Source organism: Rhinatrema bivittatum, chromosome 4 (genome assembly GCF_901001135.1).
Source record: "Rhinatrema bivittatum chromosome 4, aRhiBiv1.1, whole genome shotgun sequence".
NCBI lineage: Eukaryota > Metazoa > Chordata > Amphibia > Gymnophiona > Rhinatrematidae > Rhinatrema > Rhinatrema bivittatum.
In genome coordinates, this window is record NC_042618.1 from 99,415,922 (window position 1) to 99,435,301 (window position 19,380).

The following is a 19,380-nucleotide window of genomic DNA, read 5'->3' on the forward strand; positions in this document are numbered from 1 at the left end:
TTAAGGAAAGTATAGCAACTGTGAAGAATTGCAATTATCTGGCTCTACATAAAGTGAAGCGTATGCGTGGCTGGCTGATCTTCTCTTCCCTAAACTTACAAAATTACTAAATGCTACCTGAGGAAAATGTATAGGCTGGTCTTTTTTTGGACTTGACCCCCCCCCCCCAAGGCTTTCCTGGGGGGGGGGTGAGCCAGGCCCTCCCCTCCCACGGCTCCTCTAGGCAGCCCCTAATGTTTGAATACGTGATGGGGAGTCCTCTAAAGCAGGCAAAGAATGGGTATTTCTGTTCTGTATATTCTCAGCCCCCCTTTCTCTCAACAGCTGTGTGTAACAGCATTCCTGGGGCTGCAGGATCTGTACATTGTAGTGAAGAAAAGCAGCAGCTTTCAGGTTTGGAATAAGTGAAGCTAAGGGATGGTTGTACTAGATGAGTTAGACATGGCTGGAGCGGACTGGCACTAAGGGGAGGCCTCTGTGATATGGTGGGGGGCAAGTGTCAGCTGGAGGCTGGAGAGAAGAGTATGTGGTGAAGAATATTTCCAGGGATGTAAAGGGTTCTCTTAAAAAGCTCCAAGGTGTTGGACAGAGTACAGTGAATTACATGGAAAAAGTATTCTCCTGCTGTGTGGATGGCCTGAAGAACCAGGCAGAGCTTTGGGGGGGGGTAGTATCTAGGAACAGAAGACAGAAGCCTACCAAAGCTGTGCAGGAGTGGTTTAATCAATCCATCCTACTGCTCATTGCTCCCAACACACGTAGATCCTGTTGGTAGGACACTGAAGTGAGAATTGTGCTATTTGCATGACTGTCTCATTTGCATGTTTGTTTTAGATGATATTTGCCCAGAGCTAGTGTATGCCAATCAGTGCTTTGACTGATGCTTTGTGGATCTTGGATCTGTAAATGGGCGTGCGCGTGTGTGTGCGCGTTGGGGCTGAATGCTGCAGTTGGAAAGGTTGTGTAAAACAATCATTTCTTTTAGAGATAAGAGCTGAGTTCACGCTTCTCCGTACAGCATGCGCTCCCTGGACAATGTCTTCTCTCTTCCTCGGGCAGAATAGCAGTATTATGCTTGTAGTCATGTGACTCTGCCTATTGTATTCTGCTCGGTCTGAGGCACATCCAGAAGGGTATGCGCTCTTTTGATTGTGAGGGATTGCAGTACTCTTGCTTTATTTATTTGGATTTACCTCGCGCCTTTTCAGCGTTAGCAGGGTGAGTTACATTCAGGTACTTCCCCGTCCCCAGAGGGCTCAGCATCTAAGTTGGTACCTGGGGGCAATGGAGGGTGAAGTGACTTGCCCAAAGCCACGAGGGATTTGAACCCTGGCTTCCCTGGTTCTCGGCCTGCTGCTCTGACCACCAGGCTACTCGTCCACACCAGGCTGCTCCATTCTTGGGACATGGAAGGGAGCAACCCCCACGCTCCAGGTCTTCAAAAAGTTCTGGTTCCCCCTCTCCCTCCATCCTACTCCATGGACCATTTGTGCTCTTTGCAATGAAGAGCACAGTCTGCTGTCTCTCTCTCTCTCTCATGGCCACACAACCTAAGGTTCCTCTGAGGCTGCTTGTTCACCCTTCCAGATGAGATTTATTGTCCCCCTTTTTTTTTTTTTTTTTACAATTTAATCTTTATTGAAATGTTTCAGAGTAAGCCGCATAACACAGATGAACCACCTTCCACGATACGTGAAACCCTGCACTATGGTGGTGCTCTGTAGAGCCTCTCAGTTATCATGTGCAGCACTTATTTAGTGCTCTTGCTGTTCTCTTTCCTGTGGTACCTCATTTTTCCTTTCTATACTTCCCTCGCAGCAATTTCTCCGGTTCTTTAGTTTTTATTAATCATGTGTAGGGACCTTTGTTTTCAGTTTCTATTTTATTTTCCCTAGGAATTTTATCAGTTTTTATAACCAACCAAAAAGCAGAAAATCAGTGAAAAACACTCTTTCCCCCCCCCCCCCACACAATGATTATCTCCTGTTTTGTTGGCCATAATAAACCCTGATAAATCACTGGGGGAAAATAAAATACTGAAATTGAAGGGAGCGGGGGGAGTCTTTACGTCACCCTGATACTGATTTTCCTCTCTCTCGTGCTCTATAGGACTCCGAAGAGGCCTTGTCTTAGTTTATTTTTCCTGTCCTCTTTCTACCCATTTCTGGGGGTTGAGGGGTTAGGGGATAACCGTGACACCTGTGACCTGGTCTGGGCAGAATGTTTGCTATTGCCTTCTGTGGCCCCCGGCATCCAAGTTCACCCGATGGTCCCCTCCCACTACCCCACTCAGGAACATACGTTGAAGCGTATCGCTTGAACTGCTTCTGCCACAGTCTCTGCTGCTTGTTCACCACATGGGCAAAGTTGAGTTTGGCAGTGGGGGTATTTCACCAGCACCTTCACCAGGGGCTGCTGGAGCAAAGGTTGGCAGCCAGTAATGCTACTACTGTTGGGGATGGGCGCGAGCTACCCTTAGCAATAGACTTTGCATGGGGACATTTCATCCTGATTCCTGTTCTTCCAGCAGTCAGGTAGCTTTGCAATATCTGAGCCTTTCCCTCTGCTGATGGGAGCAGCCAATTCTTGTGCATTTGATTTTTAATGGGTTGGAATTTTGTGTGCAAAATCCATAGATGTTCTTTGTGTAGAGTGTAGTGGGGTGTGTGTGTGCATTTTTGTGGACTGGGGTAGAATGTGTGAGATGAGGCTGTTCCCTTTGCATAGAGCATTTGGTGAACAGTGTATTCTCCTGTCAGACGTAGTCAGTGTGATTTGAATGTGCTTGAAATGGTTTTGTTGTGTTCCCTCGTGGAGGGAATTGTCTGGGGCCTCTTTTCTGACGGTAACATTCTGAGGGTTTTTTTGTTTTGTGATGTGTTAGTATATGATTAAATGGCGATCATTTTTTTGGGGGGGTTCTATTTGTATATGATTTGAGGGCTCAGTTTTCAGGGTGCTACTTGTGTGATCGGAATTTTTGTTTAGATTTTAGGGGCCTGTGCTTGGTCACACACAGAGTGCTCCTGGGGTTAGGAAGTGCGGAGTTTGGGAGCCGCTGTTGTGATCAGTAGGTGCGTTTGATTGTTACTTGAACGTTGTACTTTCAGGGAGAGCCACCCTCTGTCATTCTCCAAGACGCAGAGCAAGTAGAATCTTTTATAGATTTACATTTTCCATTTTAGGTGGGAATACAGCCAGAGGCTATTTCCTCCCCACCCTGTGAGATCATCCTGTTCCACGTTCTGCTTAACTCTCTCACTCTTTTCCTGGCCTCCACATATGCTTGTCCCTCTTTTCTCTCCCATCTAATGGTGCTTGTCACGTGGCTCTTCCAGAAACATGCAGCAGAGCATATGACGGGAAAAGGGAGGACGGTCAGAAGGTAGCCCGGGTGGTTGTCTCTCACGAGTTCTGCTGCTGCTGCATGCAGTCTCATGCCAGGTTTTTGAGAGTCACTTTTACTTCCTGCTTTGCGGTGGAGCACCAGCGCACAGTTGGGAGCCAGGATGTTGACTTTCTTCTCCCCCTTTCACACCGTTTCTCCTTGACTGCTTCTGACAGATGGCTCGCTTTGCATTTGGAAGTGGCTTTTGAAGAGGTGGCAACATGTTTTCCCGCTGAAGGGGAGGCCGCGTTTGGTCCCTGGATTTTGCCGCACAGCCTGATGATCCCTCTGGTGCAGGACTCGGGTAGAGCAGGGTCTTCACAGACAGGCCCTGAAGAGTCGCTCACCTTGTTTTACTGGTCCCTCTCCACCCCAACAGCCTTTAAGGAGGAGACGGGCGGTGTGTTTCCCAGCCCTGTAAAGTTTGGCGATCTCGCTTTCTCCAGCCCGATTTCATTTCTGGGGTTAGTGGAGCCTTTTTGCTGAGGCAGGTAGGGGACTGGACATCGTTTTCCTCTCCTTGTGCACTTTGCTCCGGTTTTGCTGACAGGCGTCCTCAGATGGTGAGCCTTGATGGGAAGAGGGGAGGGCTGCACTGATCAAGAGTGCTGAATTTCCCACTGCTGCCCGAGCAGCAGAAAACCCATTGATGTGCTGGTTGAGATGCTGCTTATAAGCAAAGCTAAGCCCTCATCCATGGAAGTGAAATGAGCACAGGAAGGAGACTTCCTCTTATCACCCTGGGTGCCTTCCAGGGACCGAAGGAAGGTTTATTGCTACTTGGTCTGCAGTCTTACAACCAAGACTTGATTACCTTGGCATCTGAGTTAATATACTTTTTGTTCCACCGAAAGGGAAGGATAAATATAATCAAACACCCAAGATGCTGTGGCTGTAAAATACGAATTGTTTTTTTGATTGTGTTCTGTGGCTGGAAGATACTAATTGTTTGTGGTTTTTTGTTTTTTTTTTTTGTTTGTTTTGGTTTTTTTTGTTCTGTTAATTTTCTATGCCAAGGCTTATGTTATCTTGATTCTTCATTAGTGTGGTTTTTTGTTTTTTTTTTTTTAAATCATTGTACAATCCTTGCTCTTTCATTTGGGCTCAAAGGATATGGAAGCCATCGCTACATCTCTGCTGTGGTTCACTGCCCCTGACTTGCTGTGATTTTAGTTGGGGGGGGGGGGGGGCAACTTGTCAGACCAAATTCACTTCTACTCCTTGGTTTGTTTTTTTCCCTTAAATCCCATCAGACAAAGGGGTTAAAGGGAACTGTGCCTGACTCATTGCATTAGGGCTGAAGAAGATTATGGTAGCTGACAATTTGGCATTCCTAAAATGCTTCCTTTATTTTGGGCAGTTTTCTCTGCTGGAAGAGTCTGGGTTCCTTGTGGTTTTTAGATCTCATCAGAGCCTGGGTACTGCGGTGGCAAATGTTATGACAAATTGGGCGCAGCCACATTTTAAGGAGCCAGGGAAAACTACTGTTTTGTTCTTACAATGTATTCTATCTTGCATGTTTATTTAACGTTTCTTTTTTGTTTGAGGTTTTTTTTTTCAAATGTTTATTTTGCAATTTTTTATTTTTTTTTTTACTCAATTTTTGGAAAGCAGTGGTGTGTGTTGGGGTTTTGTTTTTTTTTGCCCTCTTTCTAGCCTCCCTCCCCTGATCCAATCCACATTCTTCCTCCCCCATGTCTCAGTCCAGCCTCTCTTTCTCATGTTCCCTCCCTCCGGCCTTGTGGCAGGGGCCTGCAACGGCTGTCGGCCTCAGGAACCAAATTTCATTCATCCGGACTTTTTCCACTGGGGGTTCCTTCTGGCTGTGATGCCTTCCTCTCTGAGCTTAGAATAATTCTGTTCTTTATGGCTTTCCAGCACTGGCCCTTTCACCTTAGCCTGGGTTGCACTGTGCATCCTCCTGAGTCTCCAGCACACGGTTAGACACAGAGGCATAATCTGGCGATTATGTCCACTGAAGCAGCATGGACTCCTTTCTCCTTCTGTTGTCTCCATTTTAATCCTGCAGGTTGTTTATTTCAGTTGGCATTTTCTGGGTTTGAATGCTTCATTGGAGGAAGATAACTTTCAAAAGGCCGCATAGCAGTAAAGTGTGCATACATTTTAGGTTGAAAGTACTCGGGGAAAGGGCTGAGTGTGTGCATGCTTTAACTTTTTTTTAAAGATTTTCTTTTCATTAAAGTTTTTCAAACATATCAGAGCCAATTTCCCCCCTCCTCATGTGCACACTTTAACTGGCGTAAAGTTGCAGCTCCTCTTTGGAGGGTGAAACACGTGCGTGTAGACTTGGTCACATACTCTTAAAATCAAGAGGGGTGCGCAGAACACCTCTCCTAAAGGCAGATACAATAAAGTGCGCTCCAGTGGATTGGACGCGCTAGCGTTACCCCTTATTCAGTAAGGGGTCGAAAACGTGCATCCAACCCCCCCCCCCCCCCCCCCGAACCTAATAGCGTCCGCAACATGCAAATGCATGTTGATGGCCCTATTAGGTATGAGCGCGGGATACAGAAAGTAAAATGGGCAGCCAAGCCGTACATTTTGCTTTCAGAAATTAGCGCCTACCCAGAGGTAGCACACATACTTTTATGCACAATCGGCTCAGGTCAGTTTTAGAACAGTCATTTATGGGTATAAAACCAGGGTGCGTTTGCATAAATAGTTTTGAAAATTACGCCCAGGACGTGCACTGGATTAAAAGTCGTGCCTGCTGTACTTACCGAAGCTAAAATGTTACTGGAGAGAGGAAGGACCCCCCCCCCCCTTTTTACACCTGTGAGGGGACAGGAAGGGGTTTCTCAAACTAATGCAAAGAGTAGATCTAAATACATTTAAATGTTAATTTGCTGCTTTTTCCACTGGGCCTGCTGCTGGCTTTGTAATTACTCCTTCCTCCCTTCTCCTTGTAGAGCACTTTGCCTGACACCAGCTGTGAGTTTAATTAGATGCACACTGGGGCTTCAGTGATTGCAGCCGGGGTCCTTTTTTCTGTTCATATTGAATGAGACTTGCATTTCCCTTTCTGTACTGGGGTTGCATACATCCTCCCATGAGTTTGGACTATAGTGGCTCCCTCTGACCCCTTTAAAGCCCTGTTTAGTTTACTATATTTGGATTTCTCCTGGCCCAGCAAAGGCCTTTTGCATAGCTTGTGGCTTTTTCCTGGTCCACAGTCACACATACCACATTCATTCAGAGAAAATAATCTTTCAGTAATTTATGAGCTAGCTTTCATGGGAATTGAAGATGATTGTTAACAGCAAAACAAACCAAAGCCATACTGTTTCCTCTTTGTGGTCTCCATGAACAGCTCCTCCACAGTCCCTGAGGTCCAATGCTCCCTGGGCTTAAATTTCCATTTCTCTGCTGGTTAAAGTCCTGGTAAAAGGGGGAGGATTCTAGGTGTCCTTCTACTTCTGTACTGCGTTTAAACCTCAGAATGTTTGAAGTAGTTAATTGGTTGTCCAAACATAAAGTTATCACTCTCGTTAAGATTATTCATTTGGGTGCTTTGGTGGTGGGGGGCAATTAAAAGTGAAATTGCTGTTTTGAGTTTCAGTAATGCAGATTGGCTTGGTGACTCGCTTATTTTACTCTGTGTTATAAGATACATTTTGTTTGCCTGCCTTAATAAAATTTTAATTATACTAAAAAAAAAAAAAGTTGATAATTGGAGTATGACATGAGGCAAATAGTTTTATTCTATTGATGTAAAATATGTAAGGAGAATTAAAGGAGATGAGGAAAAGATGGAAAGGGAGGAGCAACAGGCATTGATAGAAAGGGGAAAAGGGCTTAAGTTCAGATCCCTGGTCACACAATGCTTCAGTACTACCCCTAACACCCACTCAGGTAACCCTATGGCCACTTGGAGGGTCCTGCTGCATCTCTGCACAAGTTCCTACACTGGTAATCTCATCTACGAGGTCGGTTCCTACTTGCCTCTGAGCAAGTACCATGCCCACAAGCTATTTTCTAGTGGTTTTTAGGGGCACAGAGACCCTATACAACCCAGGGGTCTCACAGTTCCTAGAAATGCACCCTCTGATCAATACAGAAAAACACTGGGATCACAAATCTGTCTCAGGACAGAGCTAAAAAACTGAAGATTTAACAAAGAGCAGGAACAGTGAACGGAAAAAAAATTCATTTTGTAAACACTGAGGTCTTTGGATCAGCGGGCTATAAATGGGTAAAATGAGGATTAAACAGCAAAAGTTAGCTAAACACTTTTCACTGTCAGGCAAATTTTTAATCCATTGCGCATGTAAAATCCGGGGGTTACACACGCATTTTAGAAAGGGGCCTGTCCTGTTGAGGAGCAAAAGGTAAAAAAAATAACCAAAACCCCCCCCAAAAAAACAGGTATATAGAAGAGGGATAGCAGGTGGGGAGGAGAGGGGCAGGGGAAGGGAGTTTAGGGTAGGGAAGTTCCTTCCCAGTCCGCTCCTTACTGGGACTGGGAGAGAACTGGTGAAGGCCGTGATGCATCGCCGCACAAAATTGCCAAAGCCTACCCCCACTTGCGCGTGCTGCTCGCACATGCGTACAGAGATTACAAAATCCTGAATGCATGTGGGTGCGGCCCACGATTTTATAACATGCACACGCTGGCGTGTGCATGTTATAAAATCGGCACATGGACTCCGCGCACGCCTTAGAAAATCTACCCGTGTATGTATTAGTGCCTGGGGGAGCTTCAGGAATGGGCTACCCACTGGTGCTGGAGCAGGGCCTTAGCATAGAGATCTTCTCTTTCTCTACTCCTGGCCAAGACTAGAGAATTATAATAACTTCAGAACTAGTTCTCTGTGAGCTGTGTCTCAAGGACCAATCAGGGCACAAAATATTAGCAATAATTCTCTAACAGAGGTTTTATGTGCACTGTGATTTCCTTTGTTTTTCCCCAGAGAAAGCTCACTGCCTTTGAGCTAGCCTACAGATGGTGGTTGACCTTTACAAGTGTAATTCAGATTGAGGCTTGGGATACTTGTTTTCTCCTAGGACAAGCAGGATGGTAGTCCTCACATGTGGATGACATCATCTGATGGAGCCCGGCATGGAAAACTTTTGTCAAAATTTGTAGAAACTTTGACCGGCAGACTGAGCATGCCCAGGCTGCTGCTATCCGTGCGTGCATGCGAGGTCCCCCTTCAGTCTCTTCTTTTCTCTGGTGCAGTAGCCTCGTGGTGGTGGAGCTCCAACTCCTTGAAATTGTTTTCGAACTTTTTCGAGGATTTTTCTGCGTCAGGTCCCCCTTTGCATTTGGTTTCTCCGTTCGGTAGGTACCTTTGATTTTTTGCCTTCATTCTTCTCTGTCGATTCCAGACTTCCACACCGTGGTGCCCGTTGGTCATCGACTGCGCACTGGCCTCTTTTTTTTTTTTTTTTTTTTTTTTGCAATGGTGTCCGGTTTTCGACTGTGCCCCCAGTGCCTGCAGACCATGTCCATCATGCATCCGCATGAGGTGTGTATCCTCTGTCTGGGGGCCTCGCACGATGTCCAGGGGGTGTCATTTGTGCAACCAAATGACCCCCAAAGGGCATCAAGCGCACCTGGACAGAATGGAGAAGCTCTCCAAAACCCAATACTTTGGCTTTGGTATCCTTGACGCCCAAGGACCTCGGGGAATCGCCCAATGACCTCAGGGAACCGTCCCCGTCTCTTCCCCTGGCGGGTCAGGCTCTCCAGTACCCCTATGGATCGGCGAGAGGGAGATCGAACCTTGGTGGTCTCTCCCCTCCCCCCAACCTCTGAGTTATTGTCATCCTCTGCGCTGGGGAAAGACTGGGCGGAGCACCAGATACCCAAGAAGCATTGACACCAGTCACCATCTAGCCACAGTTCCGGTTCTGGAGCAGCATTGTTGGCTGCCAAACCACCATTGAAGAGGCGCCGGCCACTGGAGGCCCCATCCTCCGGTGCCCCCCGGTGGCCCAAGCCATTCCTCCACTGGCAACGGTAGCTCTGCCTCCTCGTGATCCTTCAGAGGATGTGCCAGCGACACCTCGTCCCCCTCCATCATTCCTAAATACCCAGGACTTTCAGGAGGAGCTGGACCATAGGGTGCAGTCAGCAGTGCTTAAAGCGCTACAGAGCGTCGAGCTGCCAGCACCACCGGCCCCCATACTGGTGCCCGAGCCTCCGCCATCGATGCTCGCACCCCTATTGGAGCGTCTGGATGTCCTTGGTGCTCTCCTGACACAACTGGTGCCTGAGAGGCCTTCGATACCTCCTCGGCCACAGACGCCATCCAACAGAACGATCCCAATTCCCGGGTCTTCCAAGGAGGATGAGGCCTCTGCGACCGGGCACCCTTGACCGCGGTTCCCCGGGCCACCACTGGTTCCTCCTGACATACTGCAGCCGATGCCCCCCTCGATGCCGGGGTTTCCATCAATGCCACCGGTGCCCCTCCCAGCCCCTGCCCTCAGCATCTGGGCCCCAACGAGGAGGAGGGTCCTTATGATCCATGGGGCGATGATTCCTCGGACTCATCCTTTGTGTTCTCCGATGACCCCCTCTTGGAGCTTCGCCTCCGGAGGAAAGGTGTCTGTCTCCACCCGAAGATGTTTGCCATTTTTTGTAAGGACCATAGTAGAAGCCATCCCCTTCCAACTGTCTGAGGAGGATACCTGTCACAAGATGCTGGAGGTCCTCTGGTTCATAGACATTCCCAAGGAAATTGTGGCGGAGCCTGTCAATGACATCTTTAAGGAGCTCCTTCTCCGTATGTAAGTGTCCCCGGTAAACAGGAAGGCCGATGCAACCTATCTGGTGCAACAGGCAGTGGGTTTCCAGTGGCGGCACCTCCCCCACTAGTTGGCAGTTGTGGAGTCTGCGCTTAAAAAGGCCAGACGCTATGGACACGCGCTTCTGCCCTTCCGGGGCGTGAGCACAGGGAGCTTGATGGTATAGGAAGGAAAATGTTTCAGGGGGCTATGTTGGTGACCTGCATTGTGGCCTACCAGCTATACATGACCCAATGCAACTGCAATCTGTGGAAGCAGGTCCAAGACGTTGCAGAGGGCCTTCCCTAGCAGCAGGAGTCTCTTGCAGCCGCTGCCACGCTGGGCCTTGAGGCGGGTAGATACGAGGTGAAGTCTACCTATGATGTGTTTGAGACTGCAGCCTGCCTAGCTGCCGGGGGCATCGGCGCCAGATGGCTGGCTTGGTTCTGAGCCTCAGGTCTCTGACCAGAGGTTCAGGGCAGGCCCTGTACAGGCGAGAACCTGTTTGGGGTTAAGATGAAAGAGGTTATGGCGCAGCTGAAAGATCAACATGAATCTCTTCAGCAACTCTCCGCTAGCCCCTCTCAAGGCCCTTCCTTCACCAGGATGTCCTCTAGGCTGGGACCTTATTAGCTCTTTTATCGGCCGAGGAAATACTATCCTCCAGCCACCCGTGCATGCCCTCCTTGAACCAGCCCCAGAGGTCGTGACTGACAGCGGTGAATTCCGAGGACCCAATCATCTCCCCAACAGACCCCCTCAACAGGCTTTTGACTGGCAGCGAGGGGGCACAAGGCAAAAGCTGGTTCCCCTGGTGGTCGATCCCCTGGTTGGTGGCAGACTCCTTTGCTTTGCCCGCCATTGGGAAGTGAACACCTTGGACCATTAGGTCCTCTCCATTGTCCGCCAGGGTTACCGCCTGAATTTCAGCAGGCTCCCAGAGACCACTCCCCCATGTCCATCATGGAGTTTGCCTGCCCATCAGGTCATCCTTCAATCGAAACTCTGCCCTTTTAGCAGCAGGTGCAGTGGAACCGGTTCTTCACGAGCAACGGGGCCATGGATTCTACTCTAGGTACTTCCTCATTCCAAAGAGGAATGGCGGCTTGCGCCCCATTCTTGACCTCAAGGCGTTAAACCGGTTTCTCATAGGAGAGAAATTCAAAATGGTCTCTCTGGGCACCCTGATCCCACTCCTCTGAAGAGGAGACTGGCTCTGCTCCCTCGACTTAAAGGAGGTTTACGCCCATATTGCAATTGTCCCCTACCACAGAAAGTACCTGCACTTTCTGGTGGGGATGGCACATTTTCAGTACAAAGTGCTGCCCTTTGGGCTGGCATCAGTCCCATGCGTCTTCATAAAATGCTTGGCGGTGGTGGCTACCTACCTCAGGTGTCGCTCAGTCCGTGTGTTTCCACACCTAGACGATTGGCTGATCCCAAGCGACTCTCACTCTGGGGCCTTGAATGCACTGGCCCTGACGGTTCAGACCTTGCAGATGATGGGTTTGTCATCAACTTCCCCAAGTCACATCTCTGCCTGTCTCCACAGCTAGATTTCATCGGTGCCAGGTTGGTACAGGCAAAGGCTTTCCTGCCAAAGGATTGGGCGATTGCCCTCTCCTTGCTGACCGCCCTCATTTGCAACTGAAAGATTGTACTGCCCTGTCTGCTGCTCCATGTGACCCCCATGGCCCGCCTCCACATTTATTTATTTATTTAAAAACTTTTATATACCGGTATTAGTATGCATACATCATACCGGTTTACAATGTAACTTTAAAGGTAGAAATTACAATGAACAGGGAGGGCGAACAAGGAGGAGTATACAAAGAGCAGGAGATGGAGGAATTAAAGCAATAAATAAAAGCTGCAACGGACTATTTACAGGAATATACAAGGCGTAGGCAAGATACTTGCAGAAGTCGGTGTACTTAATCAGGGTAGGCTTGTCGGAAGAGCCATGTTTTAAGTTTTTTTCTGAACTTGGCGTAACATGGCTCTAGCCTGAGAGTGGTAGGGAGGGCGTTCCATTGTTTAGGGCCTGCAATGGATAGTGCACGGTCCCTAGTGGAGGAGAGGTGGGCTTTTTTCAAAGGGGGAATGGAGAGGGTGCCTTTGTTGACAGTGCGAGTGGGTCGTTCAGTGCGTATAGGACGAAAGGGTTCATTTATTTATTTATTTAGAAACTTTTATATACCGGTATTAGTGGGGACATCATACCGGTTCACATATTAACAAAAGATTTAGAAGTACATTTCAACAGGGGAGGCGAACTGGGCAGGGGGTTAACCTAGAGCAGTAGGGAAAATAGATTAAACAACAAGAAATCAACAAGAGGTCATAACAAGGAGACAACAATGTACATTGTGATTAGATTCCTTAATATAAGGAAAAGGGCGGTCACCTAGGGGGTTTGAGCAATAGAGGGAAGGGAGGGTCTATTCTGTGTAGGCTTGGTTGAACAGGAATGTTTTCAGTTTCTTTTTGAATTTGATGGCGCAGGGTTCAAGGCGCAAGTGGACGGGTAGGGAGTTCCAGAGGGCGGGGCCGGCAATGGATATGGAGCGGTCACGGGTGGATGAGAGATGAGCTGCCTTCAAGGACGGTACATGTAGATTACCTTTGTTGGCAGATCTGGTGGCTCGGGAGGACAGGGGCGCAGTGAAAGGGAGGTCAAGCCAGTTGGAGTTGTGTGTGTGGATAGATTTGTGTACTATGGTCAGGGTCTTGTAGTGTATACGGAAAAGGATGGGAAGCCAATGTAGATCCTTGAGGACAGGGGTAATATGTTCGTGTATGCGTGTGTGTGGTAATGAGCCTTGCAGTGGCGTTTTGCAAAAGTTGAAGGGGTTTTATTGAAGATAAGGGGAGCCCTAGGAGGAGGGCATTACAATAGTCCAGTTTGGAGGTAAGGGTGGCTTGGATCACTGTGCGGAGATCTTGGGTGTACAGCAGGGGTCGGAGTTTCTTAAGAACGTTGAGTTTGAAGAAGCCTGCTTTGAGGATAGATTTGATTTGTGGTTTCATGCTAAGGTTGGGATCAAGGAGAACTCCGAGGTCCCTAACAGCTGGTTGACCTGAGAGGAGGTTAAGTTTAGGGTCATTAGGTATGAGGTCAGGCGGTTGCGAGGAGATGTGGAGGAGTTCCGTTTTGTTTGCGTTGAGGGCAAGCTGAAGGTTGGTGAGGAGGGAGTTGATGGCTGCAAGGCAATTTTCCCAGTGCTCCAGGGCGTCAGATATAGAGCTATGAATGGGAATGATGATCTGAACATCATCAGCATAGAGATAGAATTTGAGTTTAAGGTCAGTGAGGAGCTGGCAGAGGGGGGTGATATAAATATTGAAGAGGGTTGAGGAAAGAGATGAGCCTTGCGGGACTCCTTGTTGTAAAGGGTGTGAAGCAGAGAGGTTGTTTCCAATTTTGACAGAGAACTTTCTGTTTGAAAGATAGGATTTGAACCAGGCGAGAGCTATTCCTGAGATGCCGATGCTTTCTAGCCGTGTCAGGAGGCGGTGGTGGCTGATGGTATCAAAAGCCGCCGAAATGTCAAGGAGGGCAAGGAGGTAGCTGTGGCCTTGGCCCAGACCTCTGAGGAGGTAGTCGGCTAGGGAGAGGAGTAGGGATTCGGTATTAAAATGTTTTCTGAAGCCAAATTGGGAAACATGGAGGATAGCGTGATCTTCAAGGTAATCCATGAGTTGCGAATTAACAACTTTTTCCATTAGCTTGGAAATAAGAGGGAGGTTGGAGATGGGGCGGAAATTGGAGGGGTCTTTAGGGTCTAGGGAGGGTTTTTTAAGAAGGGGTTTGACGACAGCGTGCTTAAGTGAGTCTGGGACCATCCCATGGGTGAGGGAGCAGTTGATAATGTCTGCTATGGCTCTAGCTATGCTGTTTGGGATGGCTATTAGCGCTTTGGTGGGGATGGTGTCGCTAGGGTGAGAAGCTGGCTTAAGTTTACGAAGGAGGCTAATGATTTCCTTAGAGGAAGTGAAGTCAAGAATGGCCATTGTGGGTTGGGATGAGGCGGGGATAGGAGTAAGGGTGGTGGGGGCACAGAGATTGGAGAACGGAAATCTGGAGAGGAGGTTGGCGATTTTACTCTGGAAGTAGATGGCCAGTTCCTCACATTTGGCGGCTGCCTCAGAGTCTGGTATGGTAGGAGGGATGGGGGTGGTGAGGCTGGCAACATAGGAGAAAAGCACTTTGGGGTTGAATTTATAGTCATGGATTTTTTTGAGTAGAAGTCACGTTTGTGTTTGAGTGTAGATAGTCTGTATTCGTGTAATGCTGTTTTGTAGCTAGAGGAGTGTTGCGGGGTAGGGTCCTTGCGCCATATTCTCTCTTTCTGTCTGAGATTATTTTTTAGGATTTTTAGCTCTTGGGTGTACCAGGGCTTGGAGGGTTTCGCAGAGGTGTTTATGACTCGTTTAGAGAGGGGGCATAGTTTATTGGCTATGTCTTCTGTAAGGCTATTCCAGGACGCTAAGGCTGTGTCGGGGTCAGAGCAGATTAGGTTTGGTAAGGACGAGGCTAATGCATCTGTAAGTTTGTCGCTGGGGCAAGTTTTTCTGGAAATTATGGTAGTGTGATGTGTATGGTTACTAGGAAGAGGTCTCATGGCAGAGAGTCGGCTTTCAATGAGGCAGTGGTCGGACCAGGGCACTGGGGTGCAGGTGGGTGTGGTGGTGGTTTGGAAGCTAGAGTTGATAAACATCAGGTCTAGCGTATGGCCAGCTTTGTGGGGTGGGGGTTACTATGATTTGTCGGAAGCCTATGGCAAGGAGGGATTGAATGAAGGTGTCGCAGGATGCAGTGGGGGGGAGAGAGTCAACGTGGAGATTAAAATCTCCGAGGATGATGGAGGGGGTGTCAGTTTTTATCCATTCTACAAAAAATTCAATTAAGGGAGACGGGTCGGACTCAAGGATGGTGGGGGGGGCGTAGACAAGACAGATTTGCAGGGCATCTGCCCTAAATAGACCTATTTCAAGTTTGGGTGGAGTGGCTATGCTGATGGGTTTGAGGTTGAGGAATTTTTTAGCTGCTAAGAGGATTCCACCTCCTCTTTTTTTGGGTCGGTGGATGGGGAAGATGTCATAAAGGGTGGTTGGGAGTTGGTTTATATGGACGGTGTCTGAGTCTTTGAACCATGTTTCAGTGACTGCACAGATGTCTGGTGTGCAGTCCGTGAGCAGGTCATTGAGGATTGGCGTCTTTTTTGATAGGGATTGCGCGTTGATAAGAATGATAGAGAGGGTGGTGAGGCCGAGGAATTGTGTAAGCGGTGAGGTAAGGATGGGGATGAGGGATTTGCGGAGAGGGGGGGTGTGGCGGGGGAGGAGAGGGGGGGGGAGGTATTCTGGAGAGTGGGTGGTGGATGCGAGGGATTGCGTAGGCAGCCATATTGGCACCGCTAGCAGTCAGGTAGGGTGGTGTAGTAGGGGTTAAGGAGGAGAAGAGGAGGAGGGTGGTGGAGACGGGTGCAGTAGGGGAGTTATTTGATATACAGTGCAGCAGGTTACATACAGTGAGATAATGTACATCTGGTAACAGGTATGTAGAGCAAAGAATGGTGAAGATTGCAATGCTCACCAGGTGGCGACAGCTGAGAGGGGGATAGTCCGGCTATAAGCTGGTAGTGGCTGTGAGGCACTTTCACCAACCAACCAATTGGAATTGTGCGAGTGGATGGACTTGTGCACTATGGTTAGAATTTTGAAGAGAATTCGGGATGCGATGGGGAGCCAGTGGAGTTCTTTGAGTATTGGGGTAATGTGATCAGCTTTCCTTGAGTTGGTGATGACCCTGGCGATGGCATTCTGGAGCATTTGTAAGGGCTTGGTGGTGGAGGAGGGTAGGCCAAGGAAGAGGGCATTACAGTAGTCCAGCTTTGAGGAAAGGGTGGCTTGGACGACGGTGCGGAAGTCATGATAGTGGAGGAGGGGTCTGAGTTTCTTCAGGATGTGAAGCTTGAAGAAACCTTCTTTGAGGATGGAGTTGATCTGTTTTTTGAGATTGAGTTGTTGATCTATGATAACCCCAAGGTCTCTTACTGTGGGTTGGGGTGTTATGACGTTGAAAGCTGGATCGTTGGAGATCGGTGGTTTGGGAGGGAGGTGAGGAGAGATAAGGAGCAGCTCTGTTTTGGAGGAGTTTTAGAGCGAGGTGGATGTTGGTGAGGAAGTCATTGATGTTGGCAAGACATGTGTTCCAGAAGGCAAGGGCATCTGAGAGAGAGTTGTGAATGGGAATGACTATTTGAACGTCATCTGCATAGAGGTAGAATTTGAGGCCGAGGTCTGTGAGGAGCTGACATAGAGGTGTGAGATAAATGTTGAAAAGGGTGGAGGAGAGGGAGGAGCCTTGTGGGACACCTTGAGACAAGGGATAGAGTGTGGAGTTGGCGTTTCCTATCTTGACGGAGAACTTTCTGTTAGATAAGTAGGATTTAAACCATAGTAGGGCTAGGCCTGAGATGCCTATTTCGGATAGCCGGTTGATGAGGAGGTTATGGTTGATGGTATCAAAGGCAGCTGAGATGTCGAGTAGGGCGAGGAGGTAACAGTTGCCTCGGTCCATGCCTATGAGTAAGTGGTCCGTGAGGGAGAGCAGGAGGGTTTCTGTATTGAGGTATTTACGGAAGCCGTATTGGGCTGGATGCAGAATGTTGTTGCTTTCTAGATATTCTGTAAGTTGGATGTTTACAATCTTTTCCATAATTTTGGATAGGAAGGGCAGGTTAGAGATAGGGCAGAAGTTAGCGGGGTCTTTAGGGTCCCTGTGAAGGCAGGCATTCCAACATCTGGCATTCCAACATCTGGAGGCATCTGGAGGCACCTGTCACAAGCCCCCTCCACTTCTCCCCAGCCTGGTGGGAAGCCCTTCCTAATTTGGAAACAGAGTTTCCATTTCAGCTCTCCCCACCGATGCCTCCTCTCAGGGGTGGGGGGCCCACACAGACAGCCTGCACACCCAGGGTCTTTGGACTGTGGCTGAAGCCCGCTACCAGATAAACTTCCTGGAGCTTCGGGTAATCTGATATGCCTTGTGGGCCTTCCAGGACAGGCTGTCCTCCAAGGTTGTCCTCATCAAAATGGACAACTGGGTGGCGATTTGGTACATCAACAAGCAGGGCGGCACAGGCTCCTTCCTCCTCTGCCAAGAGGCAATACAGGTCTGGGATTGGGCCCTTTGCAGAGGGGTGTACTTATGGGCCACCTACCTGCCAGGTCACCTGAACATGCTGGAGGACAGTCTCAGCCGGTCCTTCCGGCCACATGAGTGGTCCCTGAACCCTGCGGTGGCAGCTGACTTGTTCCGTCACTGGGGCACGCCGGACATGGACTTTTCGCCTCTCTCTGCAATCACAAGGTGAGCGTGTTCTGCTCCCTGATTCCAGGGCAGGGCCATCCAGCCTACAATGCCTTCTCCCTTTACTGGGACAGGGTCTCATGTATGCATACCCCTCTCCCGCTCCTCTCGAGGACTCTGATGAAACTACAGGAGGATGGGGGGGACCATGATCCTGGTGGCCCTTCCTGGCCAAGCCAGTTGTGGTTTCCTCTTCTTCAGGATCTGTCAGTGAGCACGCTGGTCCCGCTGGGAACGGCCCACGACCTCATATCGCAGAACAGAGCATCTTGCGCCACCTGAACCTCCAGGCCCTGGCCCTCATGGCGTGGATGTTGAGTGCATGATCCTTCGGCCTTTGCAGCTTTTGGATGATGTCTCCAGAGTCTTGATTGAGTCCTGGAAACCTTCCACCCAGAAATCCTACAATTTGAAGTGGAAGCGTTTTTCCATATGGTGCGGTGGCCATGGACTGGACCCGTTCTCATTTCCGTTTCCCCACTTGCTGGATTACCTCTGGCATCTATCAGAGTCTGGCCTCCAAACCAGCTCGGTCCGGGTACACCTCAGCGCTTATCACCAGAGTGTCGCTGGTGTGCCCATTTCAGTCCAGCCGCTGGTTGGGTGCTTCATGAGGGGCCTTGTTCACTTCGCCTGTGACCCCCGTGGGATCTCGACGTTGTCCTGGCGAGGTTAGTGCGGCATCCATTTGAACCTCTCAAATTCTGGGACCTGAAGTTACTTACCTGGAAAGTTATGTTCCTGGTGGCGCAGGGTCAGTGAGATCCATGCCCTGGTCACGTACGCTCCCTACACAAAATTTTTTCATGATCGTGTGGTGCTGCGCATGCATCCAAAATTTCTGCAAAAGTTGGAGACTGCTTTCCACATCAACCAGTCAATCATCCTTCCCACATTCTTCCCATGGCCTCTTTTTGATCCGGGGGAACGTACTCTCCACCCCCTGGACTGCAAGCGGGAGCTTGCTTTCTATCTGGATTGGACAGCGGCCCATAGGCAGTCCACCCAGCTCTTTGTGTCTTTTTTACCCAATAGGCTGGAAGCAACAGTGGGGAAGCAAACTTTGTCCAACTGGCTAGTGGATTGCATTGCATTCTTCTATGAGCAGGCAGGCCTTCAGCTGGCTGGCAGAGTGAAAGCTCACTGTGTGCAGGCTATGGTGGCATCAGTGGCCCATCTGCATGTGGTCCCTGTCACTGAAATCTGCAGGGCCGCGACCTGGAGTGCTCTCCACACTTTCGCGGTTCACTACTGTCTTGACAGGGATAGTTGCCAGGACAGAGCTTTTGACCAGTCTGTCCTGCGCAATCTATTCCAGTCCTGAACCCAACTATCTTTCATTGTGCTCTCTGTGGGACCAGACCGCCCCTGTTTCCCCACAGCACCGCAGTTGTGTTGTGCCCATTGGCACCCTGTTTGGCTACTGTGGGTCCCTCTGATTTCACTGGGCGGTCTGGAACTCTGTAATCACCCACATGTGAGGACTACCATCCTGCTTGTCCTAAGAGAAAGCGCAGTTGCTTACCCATCACAGGTGTTCTCCTAGGACAGCAGGATGTTAGTCCTCAGGAATCCTGCCCGCCTCCCCATGACATTGGGTTCACCTTCGGTTTGTTTTGTTTTTCTCGCTCATAGTTTTTTTGCTATATTACGAGACTGAAGGGGGACCTTGTGTGGATGCATGGATAGCAGCAGTCTGGGCATGGCATCCACATGTGAGGACTAACATCCTGCTGTCCTAGGAGAACACCTGTTACAGGTAAGCAACTGCACTTTATTCAGAGTGAGGTTTGAACAGCATAATCTTCCAATATCCTTAGGGAGCTGTAAGAATAACATTGGTCAGAAAAAATTACTGGTC

At 49.1% G+C, this 19,380-nt stretch overlaps 1 protein-coding gene across 3 annotated transcripts in view; it reads left to right on the forward strand.

Annotated features, from left to right (window-relative positions):
* PLEKHG3 (pleckstrin homology and RhoGEF domain containing G3) overlaps nucleotides 1-19,380 on the forward strand; it is a 192,660-nt gene that overhangs the window by 29,347 nt on the left and 143,933 nt on the right. The window lies entirely within an intron of this gene.